The sequence below is a fragment of the Globicephala melas genome, chromosome 8 (genome assembly GCF_963455315.2).
Source record: "Globicephala melas chromosome 8, mGloMel1.2, whole genome shotgun sequence".
Taxonomy (NCBI): Eukaryota; Metazoa; Chordata; class Mammalia; order Artiodactyla; family Delphinidae; genus Globicephala; species Globicephala melas.
In genome coordinates, this window is record NC_083321.1 from 5,989,179 (window position 1) to 6,002,017 (window position 12,839).

Consider the following 12,839-nt stretch of genomic DNA (forward strand, 5'->3'; position numbering starts at 1 on the left):
CTTCCAGTGATAGTGTCCCTGGCCCACCCTTGGCTCTTATCTCAGAGGCAGGACAGTGGCTATGAGAATTAGGAAAATGAGTGGTTAGGGAAAAGGCACCCCCCACCCTAAGTACCGTTATATTCCCTCCACGTTGGGGCATGGCCAGTACGCTTCAGTGGCTGTGTTTGTGAATCATACCTCGCCTCTCCATAGGGACACAAAGAGGTATTTGGGCCAAGACCACCTAAGCTGAGTAAGTGGCCAACACTCCAGAGACCATGCCACTGCTGCCACACGCCCACCCCCACCCCCACCCCCCGCACCCGGAACCACACTGCACTGAACCAGACAAGGTAAGCCAAGCTCAAGATGGGCCGGCGCAGGTCTGGCTGGAGGAAGCTCGGAGGTCCGGACCCTGCAGGGAAGTCAGAACCCCGAGTGCGACTGGGAGTGGAGCTCGCACTGCCACATGTCTCAGGACACTCACTAGACTAATGGCTGAAATTCAGGCTCCGGAGCTGGACTTAAATTAAGCCAGAACTTAAATCCAAGCCCTTTCTGTAGTCTTAGACATGCAATTTAACCTTTCAGAGCCCGTTTCCTCATCGTAAACTTCCTCTTAAGCGTTGTTCGGAGTAAATGCAAAGCACTCAATTGGCCATTATTATCACAGATGACCTGTGATGTGTGCAAGCAAAAGAGAGGGTTCCACCCTGTCCATGTAGGGAGCTGGAGGGAGGAGAGCTGTCATCACTCCCTCTTCAGTTTCAAAGATTCCAGCTCCTCCTCCTTTCTTTTCCAGCTGTGGGACCTAGACACAAACCCACTCAAGCTCTGCCCTTAGGGATCACCAAATCTCAAAGCTGAAGGGCCCTCCTAGGTTATCAGTTCCGCCACCTCTGTCTTTCTTGACTGCTGACTTATGGGATGGGGCACAACACCAACCCTAACAAGGGCCATCCAGGAATCCTCCAGTCCTACCCCCGGGTCTGGTCCTATGCTGGCACTCAGTTTCTTGAATGACTGGTAACTGCTAGGGCAATGAATGGATGAGGGCAAGGGCAGAGGGTAGTATGTTCCCAGGAGGAGCACATCATTCAAATGATAGCTTACATATATACAGATTTATTATTAAAAGCCTGTTACATGTCAGGCACTGTTGCCAGGCACTGGGGTAGTTTCCTGTCCCCCTTACAATTCTGTGAGGAAAATATTCACTAAATGAGTAAGCAAAGAAACTGAGATAAGTACCACAAAATACAAAAACTGGGCAAAATGGTAGGGAAGAATAAGGGGGCATCTCTTAGAGGCTGTCAAGGAGGGTGCTCTGATGCTTGATCCTGAAGCTAAGACCTGAAGGTAAGAAATTAATCTTAAAGTGGTCAAGGGGAAAGTCCTTCCAGGTAGAAAGAAGGTCCTGAGGCAAGAAAGTTTTTGGTGAACAGGATCTGAAAGGAGGGCCAGTGTGGTTAGAGAAAGGCGGGTGGGGGGCCTGCGATGACACTGGAGTTCGGGGCAGAGGCCAGATATTTCAAGGCCTAAGGACTGGCATTTTAAACACAATAGGAAGCTGGAGTTATGGAGTGACAATCTAATTTATATCTAACAACATCATCTCGGCTACTGAATGGAGATTAAATTGAAAGATGACCAGAGGAAAAAAAGGAAGGAGAAAAAGAGAGGCCAGAATGCCACTGCAATAGTCCTGGTGGGACTGTATGGTCTCCACTGTGGTGTGGCAAAGACATGGACAGAAGTGGCAACGTTTGATATAAAATATGCTGAGGGACAGACAAGGGGGATAAGAAATGAGGGAAGAATCAAGGATGACTACCAGGAATCTGGCTGGAGCAGCTACATGGACGGTAACACCATTTAAAGAAATAGGGAAGGTTGGAGGAGAAATTATTTTGGAGTGGGGTGACTCAGGAGTTCCATTTCACACACATCAAGTTTGAGATATTCTGTTGACAACCAAGGAGAATGCTCAAGCAGGTCTTTGGATCCCTGAACTTTGAGCACAGAGAAGAGATTTGGGACAAGAGATGTAAATTTGAGTCTTCAGCATCTAGATCAGCATTATGCAACAGAAATATAAAGTGAACTGCAAAAGCCACATGGGTAATCATTGAAAACTACTAATAGCGACATTTTTAAAAGTAAAAAGAAACAGGTGAAATTGTATTATTTTTAATAATGTATTGTATTTCACCTAATATATCCAAAATATTATTTCAACATATGATCAAAACATATGATTCAAAAAATGAGTATTTTTACATTCTTTTTCATATGACGCTTTCGAAATCCCATGGGTATTATATACTCACAGCACCATATGTGCCTGTGGCTCTTATACTGGACAGCACAACTTTAGATGGTACACAAAGCCAAGGCGGCTAATGAAATCCCTTAGAACAGGGTTTCAACCTTGGCACTACTGATATTTGGGGCTGGGTAGTTCTCTGTGTGGGAGAGGAGGCTATCCTGTGCATCATAGGCTGTTTAGCAGCATCCCTGGCCTTCACCCATTAGATGCCAGTAGCATCCTCCCAACTTTGACAGTTAAAAAGGACTTCAGACATTGTCAAATGTCCTAGGCAAAGGGTGAAGAGTGAAGAGGGGGAATCACCAGTGATTGAGAACCACTGACCTAGACAGAGAGAGAGTGTAGAAAGCAGAGGGCCCAGGAGAACGCTGGGAACACCAGCCTTACCATCTGCCTTAGGTAGTGTGCATGGAGCATTAAAAGGTTCAATTCTCTGGTTCAATTTTTCTAGGACTGTAAGCCCTAGGGAATTGAAAGGAAGGGGTGAGGTGATTTCATGTGAAAACTGCAGAGGTCCAGTTTCTAGTACATGAAAACACCCAACCAATGTTGGTAACAGCAACAGCAAGAGGTCCTCCCCCACTGTCACTTCTTATATAATCAAGTTTTCCTCTCCTCATCTGATCCCTTCCTCTTGACAAATGGTAGCATTTACCAAGGACCACTGTCCCCAAAGAGAAACTCCACATAACTATCTGGAGAGGTTGGGGGTTATCCAAATTAGAGGAAACCATGGGTATAGATTCAGTATCAAGCTTCTATGGCCTCGTATGTAGACATACAGCTTGCTTGAGCATAGAGGAGAAAGTCTGGGACTGGAATCTACATGGTGGGTAAAGCCAAGGAAACTGGTGATAATAGAGGAGCCCTAGCCTAATTGTTAACAGTCCTGAAAACTTATCAGCTTCCTTTCTACCTTGAAAACCCAAATCTGTTTTTAAAACAAACAAACCAGGCCTTTAAGGAATATCTAGAGGACTAGCTGGTGCAAATACTAAGGGAGGAAGGGCCCTGGCATTGACTAAGATGTATAAAAAGTCCGGCGTACAGTATGGCTGAAGCCAAGTGAGCAAAGGAGAGGAGGACAAAGTCAGCTAAGAGGAGGGGGCAGATCATGTAGGGCTTTACAGACCTTGGCATCCGACTCTTACTCTGACTGAAATGAAAAGCCCCTGGGGGGAGAGGGGGTTTGAGCATTTTGTGACGTTATCTGATTTCCCTTTTAAAAGGATCACTCTGGTTGTAAACAATGTAGAAGCAGGGACATTAATTAGTAAAGAATTTAGGAAATCCAGGTGAGAAATGCTGGTGGCTCTGACTAGAGTATTAACAGGGAGATTCTAAGAAGTAGAGCCAATAAGATTTCCTAATGGACTGAATGTGGGTATAACCATCATTTTCAGCCAGAGTGCATCACATCATGATATTCCTCTGCTTAAAAACAATGCAAGACTATTTTATTCAGAGTAAAGACCAGAAGTGCCCCAGATGATCATTTAACTACCTGACCTCTTCTACCTACCCGACTCTCCCCCATCACTCCGCTCTTGCCTCTGGCCTCCTTACTTTGAGAACTGGCCAGCTACAATCCCACCTCCAGGCCCTTGCTCAAGCTGTTCTCTCTACTTGGAATACTAGAGGGCTGTATGGCCAACTTCCACTTCATTCAAGTCTATTTAAATCTCAGTTTCTCAGTAATCTACACCCACATACGTTGCTCTAGCTCTCCCAGTCCTCCTTACGCAACTCTACCCTTTTTAATACAAAGCTCTTATTTCCTAACACACAGTTTACTTATTTACTATGTTCACTGTCTGTCTTGGGTTGGAATGGAAGTTTCAGATGGTGGAGCTTCCATTAGTTCGGGTGATGAGACTAACAAAGAGGAGAAACCACCAGCATGTCAACCATAATAGACACGTGGCATGAACAAGAAATAAGCCCTGACCTTTTTTACGTTTAAAAAAAATCATTTCACGATTTAGCATGAAATCACTAGCAACATTCCTGTGGAATGGCAGGGGTAAAAGCCTGATTAAAGAGGGTTTAAGAGAAAATGGAAAGCAATCATTAGAGAAAGAAACCATATAAAACACTTCTGAGTTTTGTACAAAAGGAAGAAATAAAGTGGTGATAATTGGTAGGGGAAACAGAGTCAAGACGTTTGTAAAATGGGAATGACAGAATGTCTGTAATGCTAACAAGACTGATTTAATAAAAAGGAAAATAGATGATATGAGAGGAATAGAACTACAGGAACAAGAAGAAGGGCCCTAAAGCATAAGTAGAGCAACTAGCCTTAGATAAATGCAGTTAATTGGGATGCTGGAAGGTGAATAGGTGTGCTGAGAATGTTAATTCTTTTCTGATTGCTTCAGTTTCTTCTGCAAGGTGCGAAACACATCATTCATTAGGTAAATAAGCATGAGAGGAGAGGAAGTGAATGGGAGGGCAAATGGACCAAGGACCTATTCTCTAATTCTGCCTAACAGAATTATGGGTCTACACAAGATATAACGTTTGTAATAATTTATTTAAAGTGAGAGCAGTCACTGAGATTGTTTTTCTCCAGCAACCTTCAGCCTCATCAGTCAGACAAATGAATAGATGAACTGCATTTAATCTGGGTTGTGGTTTTGCCAAGTATGATAAAGCTGGGGACTGGGTAGGCTTTGGGCTTGCAAGAAAAATGATGGGGTAGCAAAAGAATGAAAGTGATTGGCTATGGTTTTCAAGTTGGATAAGGAGGTGATAATATTAGAGGGTGAGGGACAATGAAAAGTAAAATCAATGAGCTGGGAGTTCCAATGGGATCAAAAGGATTAGAATGTTAAAGAAAGCAATCTGGAATGACAGAAGATGGCTGAGTTGAAGACAAGAAATAAATTTCAAAAGACTAAGAGGATGGCATTTTTGAAGGATTGTCTTCAAACCAAAAAAACAAAACACACTTCTATATCAACTGGTGTTTAAGAATGGTGCACCACTGAGATGATTTACCCATTCCCCCTTGATGAAGGGGGAAAACACTGCCAACCAGGTTTCTTATCCATCTGCTATCTTAAAAGACATTCAAGGGCTTCCCTGGTGGTGCAGTGGTTAAGAATCCGCCTGTCAGTGCAGGGGACACGGGTTCGAGCCCTGGACCAGGAAGATCCCACATGCCGCGGAGCAACCAAGCCCGTGCGCCACAACTACTGAGCCTGCGCTCTAGAGCCCACAGGCCACAACTACTGAAGCCCACGCGCCTAGAGCCTGTGCTCCGAAACAAGAGAAGCCACCGCAATGAGAAGCCCGCGCACCGCAACGAAGAGTAGCCCCCGCTCTCCACAACTAGAGAAAGCCCATGCGCAACAACAAAGGCCCAACACAGCCAAAAATAAAATAAATTAAAAAGAAAGAGACATTCAACACCAAAACCTAAAGGAAATTTGTTTAAAGAAATTGTTTAATGACTAAGTTAATTTATGACTGACTTTGGAGGATGCCCAGGTACTGTTTATTATTTCATTCTTCACTTTGGTAAAGCAAATCAGTATGGTTCTAACATGACTCTTTCTAAATCCAAAGTTATAGTAACTACATAAGAAATTAATCTCTGATGAAAAATTGGACCAAACAGTAAGAATGCTGGTCTATACACTCCAAGTCAGTCAAATACTTTAGTGAAATTGCAGGGAGGTGGGTGTTAAAAAAATTTTTAAAGGCTGTTCTTGTTGCAGCACGAGAATGTAGCCGAACAGGACACCAAGAGGGGAAAATAAAAACAAAAAACCCATGGCTTTGGGCACCAAGAGAGTAAGATATCTGCTAATAAGCTATAGCTTGACCTACACAACCACTGCAGAAAACCAGTTGGGTAAAGTCTTCCACCCAGTAGGACATCTGGGGGATAAGATCTCCACTTAGGCCAACATAATGGCCCACAATTTTATAAGTCTAAGGTATGTCTTCCAGCCAGATAACTTACATATTGTAAAAGGCTACCTATAGCCTTAAAGCCCAATTCAAGAAAAAGGCCATGGGACATAAGTAAACTTCAAAATAGCAAACACAAGAACAGGCCAAATATGGCAATGCACCTATATGAAACTGGAACAGATTTATCACCAATCAAGTAGAAGAGCTCCTTCACCAAATATGAGGTGGTTCTAAAAACCTCGAAAAAAGGACTCCCCTGGTGGTCCAGCGATTAAGACTCCACACTCCCAATGCAGGGGGCCAGGTTCGATAGGAAACTAGATCCCACATCCATGCCACAACTAAGAGCCTGCCTGCCACAACTAGAAGATCCTGCATGCTGCAATGAAGATCCCACGTGCCACAACAATTTATTTGGAGCAGCCAAATAAATAAATATTAAAAAAAAAAAAACAACCCTCAAATAAGCTTTGTTTTGGATTGCCAAGGGGGGATAACTTGACAAAGAAAAAAATTTTCAAAAGGGATTAAAATTTATGTATCTACCCCCAATTGTTCTGCATGCTGTCCACCAGAGATGGAAACAGTGTAAGACAGAATAGGTGAAGACAGAAATGTCATTCTCATCCATCTTGACAAATAGAGGCACACTGGGTCCCTGTAGGTTCAATACTATTAGAGAAGTCCTGGGCATTGTCACAACTGGATTGGGGAGCACTATTGGTTGTTTGGTAGGTTCTGTAGGTTGACTCCTACAGATTGAATCCCTGGAGGACAGGCATGCCAAACCACAACAAATCCGATTTATACTCTATAAGTAAAGCCTAAATACATTATTCAGAGCACTCTAGGCACAGATTTACAACCAGGGTTGACTTTTCCCCCAAGGCCAACCCCTACAGACTGTGATTTAAAGGGTCTAAGGCAGTGGTTCCCTCTGGATAAGCAGGTTTTGTTAGAGTAGGTAGGACGCATCTGTATCCCGTTCATTCCAGTCTTCCAGGAAAAGTGCTAAAATTTCTTGCTTCTTATAATCAGAAGAGGAAATATGATGTTCTAACACTATTTTCATTCCTTTAGTTCTACTGCAATTAAATTGAGATTTCTTTCAATTTGGTCCCCAGCTGAGTGCCCACCTAGAAAGCAAAGTCAGGTATCTACCTCATACTTTATATCAAATAAATTCCAAATAGATTAAATTTTTAGTTAAAAAATGAAACCATTAAAGTATCAGGAAAAAAGTAAGAATTTTCTTATGTTCTTCAAGTGCAGAAATCCCAAATATGATGCAAATCCTGAAGTCCTAAGAATAAAGGCTGGAAATTCAACTACCATACATTTTATTTTCTTACATGGCAAAAACATCATGAATAAAATGACAAATTGGGAAAAACACTAGCAACTCCTACCACAAAGAGCTAATTTCCTAAACATATACATTGCTTCCACAAGTTAGTTAACATGAAGACCCAATTTTTAAAAAAAGGTAAAGACTAAGGATATGAAAAGACAAAAAATGCAAATGGCTCTTAAAAATATAGAGATGATCAACCTCATTCATTATAAAAATAGACACTAAGTATAACTATAATAAGATACCATTTAACCCATCGGGTTGGGAAAGATGAACAAATGCACTGATGAGGGTTTAAAGAAACATTTGAAAAACTGGAATAAATTCTGAGAACAATCTGACATGTAGCAAAATGTAAAATGCCATTCCATCTCTAGGAATATAACTTACAGATACACTTGCACTCATGCAAAGTAACTATATTTCATCTAATCCAAATGCCACTGATTTTAAGGTCATCATTGATTTTAAGATGCATTGTTATTTTATGTACCACTAAAATCAAAACACTGCCAATTAAACTATGGATATTAAGATACAAATTTCTGATATTAAAAAATGTGGGGGAGGGGCTTCCCTGGTGGCACAGTGGTTGAGAGTCCGCCTGCCGATGCAGGGGACACAGGTTCGTGCCCCGGTCCGGGAAGACCCCACATGCCACTGTGGGATGCCATGGCCACTGACTGCCATGGCCTGTGCATCCGGAGCCTGTGCTCCGCAATGGGAGAGGCCACAACAGTGAGAGGCCCCTGTACCGCAAAAAAAAAAAAAAAAAAGAAAAAAAAAAATGTGGGGGAAATATATATATATATTCTATAACCTCATTAATTTCATTCCATAATTTTTTAAATTGAGGTAAATATTCAAAATCTGGTTCCCTATCTTTGCTGGGCATCCTGAATTTTACAAGATGTGCCATGCTGAAATTCTACAGGAAAACTTTTTGGGCATCTTAGCTCCCAGATTGCTTCTCTGGCTCTCCAGGGAAAACTTTTCATCATTTACTACGAAAGTCTGCTCTTCAAACCATTTCAAGTCTATAAATAAAATCAGAATGTCCTAGTCCAGCTCACGCTAGTGTGTAAAAACGATCCTCCTTCCTCTTGCAATAGGCTAGATGGAACAGATCAGGTTGGATGGTCTATACCATTGGTCCCCAACCTTTTTGGCACCAGGGAGTGGTTTCATGGAAGACAATTTTTCCGCGAACGGGGGCGGGGTATTCAGGTGGTAATGCGAGTGATGGGGAGCCGCAGATGAAGCTTCGCTCACTCCCTCGCCTGCCACTCACCTCCTGCTGTGCGGACCAGTTCATAAGCAGACCAGTACCGGTCCATGGCCTGGGGGTTGGGGACCCCAGGTGCTAAGGAAGCTCCAAACTCAATCTGGTTTCAATATTCCCTACATAGTGAAAATGAGAGAGGTCCCATCTCGCAGTTTAACTGAGTACGAACAATTCAGTATGTTCAGTAGAGGTACTCTACTGAACCAGCAGGCTTAGCCCTTCAAAGAACCAGCGCCAGTGGACTAAGAGCATAGTACTCAGTTTCCCTATTGGCCTTGACAAGTTAGAGAAAACATGAGCAGTAGTAACATACTCAATTCAACTTTAAGATTTACTTATCATTAGCTAAGCCCCTTCCTTCTTTGGTGTCTTATCTCCCTGACAAACTGCTAGCACCACCCCTACCCTGTATCTCAGGGGTGTTATTTACCTGCCAGTGAATAATACTAGGCCCTACTCATGTCAGAAAATTTGTATTTGGTGAGAAGTTGGAAGGTTTCCTATGTTAAGCCATCATCTCAGGCTTAAGTCAGAAAAAAGCCGTTAGCATAAAACTTATTTTTATCAAAATTATGCACGAACGGGCTTGCCTGGTGGCGCAGTGGTTGAGAGTCCGCCTGCCGATGCAGGGGACACGGGTTCGTGCCCCGGTCCGGGAAGATCCCACATGCCGCGGAGTGGCTGGGCCCGTGAGCCATGGCCGCTGAGCCTGCGCGTCCAGAGCCTGTGCTCCACAACGGGAGAGGCCACAACAGTGAGAGGCCCACGTACCGCAAAAAAAGAAAAATTATCCACGCACATGATTTAGCAAATATAACAAGGCTTTCACGTCTCTTGCCCCATCCTCCCCAGAAGCAACAGATCTTAGCTCTTTTCAGCGTTCCTTACCTTTGTGTCTGAGTAAGATGCTCCCTGTTCTTCATTTACCACTTTAAGAAATTATCTATTTTTTTTGGGTAATATTTGGCTGCGCCAGGTCTCAGTTGAGGCACGTAGAATCTTCACTGCTGTGTACGGGATCTTCGTTGTGGCATGCGGGATTTTTTTTTTTTCAGTTGTGTCGTGCAGGATCTAGTTCCCTGACCATGGATCGAACCCAGGGCCTCCGCGTTGGACGCCAGGAGTCCCTATCTATTGATTTCTATTATGAAATTCTAAATTTTGCTCTTACACACCCCATTACTTACCCATCCACACTTCCCTATTCTCCCAATTTAGATGAAAATTATTTTATTAAATATATAAATCATGCTGCCATGATTATGACTCGGTAGAGCTCCTAATTATATTTTATGAGTTTTTGTTTACTCTGGAATTAGCATTTACATTTTTTCATTTATTTTCTATTTTCTTATCAGCAATTGAGCTAACTCTTCAAATGAACCAAAATTTCCTCAAGATATTCAAATATGCTAAGTTTCAAAATCAGTCTTAAGAGTCATTCCATTCTAGAACTCAACTTTCCCTTGCTGCAACCTAGAGTACTGTTCTCCAAGCCAAAGCAGAAAAGCAGTCCTGGGACTTCCCATTGCCATCATTTCTGGGAATTCCGTTTGCCTCCGCATGAGACCACATGGAGAATTCCAGTACTAAGCAAACTCCACTTCAGTAATTTGCACCAGCATTTAATACCACAATGCAAATAGTCTACCTCTCACTACTCCATCCCCCTAGAGTCTAGCTTATTGCTGATGTAGCTCTGGGATAAGAAGCCTGGTTTAATTTAGCATTCCAACTCAACCCCAATTTTGAGGGTGTGTGGATGACTTTTAAGTGAAAGTTAATCTAACACCAAATCAGTATCATCCTGAAAACTGCCCTCCTAAGCCCTCTGACTCATCCAGAATCGGGCTTGGCCAGACGCCATCACAACAGAATGGTGTAACCATTCCTATCTCCACCTAACATATATACCAGTTATTTGCACACCCAAATTGCCTATGCACAAAGCTGCCTGTGTAGGCAAAATAAGGACAGGCACCTAATCATCTTTATTCTCCACATGGTACTTACACGTAGCTGGTAACCAGTGAGTACTTCACAATGTGCAAAGCAAGCTCTCAGGTGGATGCCAACCACAGTTTACTCAACGGAACAAAAAGAAAAGTGGAAGGCTACATGGGAATTCCCTGGCTGTCTGGTGGTTAGGACTCAGTGCTTTCACTGCTGAGGGCCCGGGTTCAATCCCCTGGTGCGGAACTAAGATCCCACAAGACATGCAGCGCAGCCAAAAAAAAAAAGTGGAAGGCTACAGAAAGCTAGTGTATTAAAGCATCACTCTTAAAAAACTACTGTACAACTCCTGAGGCTAAGCGTTAGCAGTATAACTTTGTCAATGACACAGGGCAGACTACGTGGCCTCAACTCGAGATACATTGGATTGGAAATACACACAAAAATAATTTCACAAAATGTAGTGTTGAAATAGCGAATTCAATCATTTCAAAACACCTTTTTAAAGTTTTAGAACTACTTTTCCACTGTTCTTAACAGTGTTTTTCCTTTCAACAGTAATTAAAAAAAAAAGACAAAAAACCTCAACACTATAGTAGGAATACAGCATTAAACCAGCCCAGATTCTGGCAGTCATGAAAAACTCAGGTTGTGTTACAGGGAGATCATGCTCTCAGAGGGAGAAAGAATGCTTTATCATGCAAAAATATATTACTCCCATATTTAATCCACTGTGACACGTCACCACCTTCATTGACCATTCCCATCTAAATGCTCTACTTGACATTATGTAGTCTCCCTCTCTTAGAATATAAGCTCCAGATCTAGACCTAAAACAGTACCTTGCAGAGTATCACTGAAAATTTTTATTTGTTGAATCAGTGAACACTGCTAGTGCCCATCTTTTGAAACTTGCCAACCCCACCCATCGGACCAAGGGGTATGTTCATCAGTGCTGATCAGTAATGGGTCCATCTCTGGCGGAAAAAAGGAACCAAAGCAGGAAAACCCTCTAAGTGGCAGTGGCAGAAAACCAAGCCCGCCAGGGAAGATAAAGACAAACACAAGGACCTAGCCTAGATATTAGTCATAATCTTCTTTGTTGATCACTTCTTATCTGTAGGAGCCAATAACTCTTCCCACCCCTAATCCCAACTCCAACAGTTTTCCCAGAACTGTTGTCTTTACCACTTGACCTCTCACCAAAGACAACTTCCATATTCAGTAAAATGGTGGCTGGGAGATTAACACACAAAACGTCTCTCACAGGGTTTCAGAGAACAAATATCCAATAAATTACAAGTTGTACTGTTATCCCCATCTCAGCCATCTATGAATTAGAAACATTAAGTAGAAAAATATGAGAGACTACCCAACTAAAAACCAGCTGCTTTTTCTTACCTCCCATTACCACAACCCACCTTTCCTAAAAGCATAAGGCCCAGCATACAGTAGGTGCTGAGTACTGAATGATGCTGGGAAATGCCCTAACCAGACAGAATCCCACTATATATATTAAAACTGGAGCAAGAAGGTACAGACAAAACACATCTGCAAGACAGTCTGTTTTGATAAAAGCATGGAACTAAGAAGCAGTGGGTCTTCCTTGTACTCACCCCCCATCCTTGTTAAATAATCTAAAGCTCACTTCTGGGTCCTTCTTCTATGCCTATCATTCTAAAGGAAATGAGGTACTAGTGGGGCCACTGAGGAATTCTTTGGATTTTGGCAGAACTGTACAAATAGAGGGTGAAAGGCATCAAAAGGTGTTGCTTACTGGCCTAGGAAAATAGCAGAATGCTGTTGGAGCCACAACTTAATTTTCCACATGGCATGAAGTGAAAGCTGACCTCCTGTTCCCTCAAACCCTTCCTTATTCTAGACCTCTTCCTTGGAAAGTAAGTCAAACTAGATGTACTGATTGACTGGGTGGTTGGAATGTTAGTAGTAAGGGGTGGGTGACAATTGTTTCTCAAGCAGGGAAAAGTCCCACATCTCAAAACTCCTAGTAAGTT